The sequence below is a fragment of the Ruditapes philippinarum genome, unplaced genomic scaffold (genome assembly GCF_026571515.1).
Source record: "Ruditapes philippinarum isolate M1 unplaced genomic scaffold, ASM2657151v2 ctg1933_1_1_1_1, whole genome shotgun sequence".
Taxonomy (NCBI): Eukaryota; Metazoa; Mollusca; class Bivalvia; order Venerida; family Veneridae; genus Ruditapes; species Ruditapes philippinarum.
Window position 1 is genome coordinate 63297 of NW_026856096.1, and position 2166 is coordinate 65462.

Consider the following 2166-nt stretch of genomic DNA (forward strand, 5'->3'; position numbering starts at 1 on the left):
ACCAAAACTCCCGACTTTGAAATATTTAATATTTTAGTTACATTGTTTTCACCCTACCTACTTTGTATGCTTTGAATTCCAGACAGTTCATTGTTTTCATATACAAAGTTTAACGTGAGTTACTAACACTATTTTGTATAAATGTGTTCCTAAAGTACATTATTATATCAAGTACAAATAAGCACACTCGTGCCTAATGAAGAACCAATTTCCGTAAACTTCACTACAAGAAGTATTAAACAAACCTGTTAGAGCTTGAGCTCACAGCGTTAGGATGCAAGTTTACCAAGGTTAGCTACATGAACGATAACCACTGATAACCACACGGCCACAGAACAAAGACCCTGCCCCCTATCCCCTCAAAATATGGCATCAATCACAGTTATTATATTGGGCAACAATCAGTAAACAAGCAGTTCACCTTCTTTAACATCATAAAATATTATCTGGTGTATTTATATATACAGAATTGATTATTTCACATCAAGTTATTATATTTTATCTTTAATAATTAAACACAACTGTTGCATGCTATAATTTATTGATTCAATAATAATGTTTAACATCTGTAGATCACCATCTGATGTATCTACATTTGAGCCGCGTCACGACAAAACCAACATAATGGTTTTGCGACCAACATGGATCCAGACCAGCCTGCGCATCCGCGCAGTCTGATCAGGATCCATGCTGTTCGCTATCAGTTTCTTTACTTGTTATATGGTCTGTAAGCAAACAGCATGGATCCTGATCAGACTGCGCGGATGCGCAGGCTGGTCTGGATCCATGCTGGTCGCAAACCCACTATGTTGGTTTTGTCGTGACGCGGCTCATTTTATATTCACTATATAACAACATGTGAGTAGGAAAAAACACTGTAAAACCAAATGCCATTAAGATAAAGAAGCATGTTAAATTACAGCCAATTTGTTATTTCCTTTAATAAGATATTGCCATCAATATATTTCTTGTTTTAACAAGGTTTTACATAAGGTAATTTCAAACATATCATAATAAATGTACATGTATTAGTTTTATAAGCGGTACTTAGAGGATGTGGGTATAAAGCTATATCTTATGACAAATTCAAAATTTAATAATGGTAAAATTATCATATTTCCATAACCTGATGTTATGGAAATCAAGAGTTGTAACATAGAAAGTCGCTGTTATTCAACACACGAATATTTTATGTAAACAGAATTAAATGTCCTGGAACAAAATACTATATGCTGTTATTTTCAGCAGGTACCATTTAGCAATGATGTCATGCATGTGGTATTTGATCTTAAGGAAATAAATCAATATATTTCTTTCACACCTTGGCCTTACTTTAATTAGTCTTTTACAAATTTGTATTCTACATACAGCAGATTTATATTCTTATACACTTTAACATTATTATATATGTAAATTGAATTTCACTTACAAACAATAAATTCTATTAATAGATCAACTGTTTATGAAGTTACATTGTTAAAGGTACTCCACTCAAGTCTGAAAGTCTAAAAATACAAAATTTGAATTTCCTACATATATCAACTGGGATCCTTAATAAAGAAAGAAATTATATAATTGAAAATTGTATTTTTGTACTACTACTGGATCAATTTGATTTAAAAGTGTTGCATTAATCAATTTTCAGATATTTTTTCACAATTATAATAATAATACAGAAAAAAAATGAAGTGAGTAAATGATTAAAAATTTTGTATACAAGTTACTTGTCTAGACCTACAGTAAATGTGACATTAATCATAAAAAAATCAAAATCAACTGTTTTGCACACTTCATCTGTTAAACTGCAAATTATTATATAAATAAAAAAATATACCTTTTCTCTGTCTGCAAAAAGGAATTTAAATACATCATTTTCATTGGTGATGATTTTTGTCTCAAAATAATACAAAAATAAAGCACTTTTTAGTCTTGTGCATGGGGCAAATAATACATTGCTCAAAACCAAAAATTTATCAGTTCCTATATCACAATAAACTTTAAGTAAAATATTTAAAGCAGCACATCTCCAGAATCTTGTTGATATTTTATGAAAGCTTCAAATTTTACTATTGTCATGTATACAAAATGGTGAGCCTAATGTATACAAAATGGTGAGCCTAGCCTTAGACACTTTACATTAATGAGCCGCGTCACGACAAAACCAAC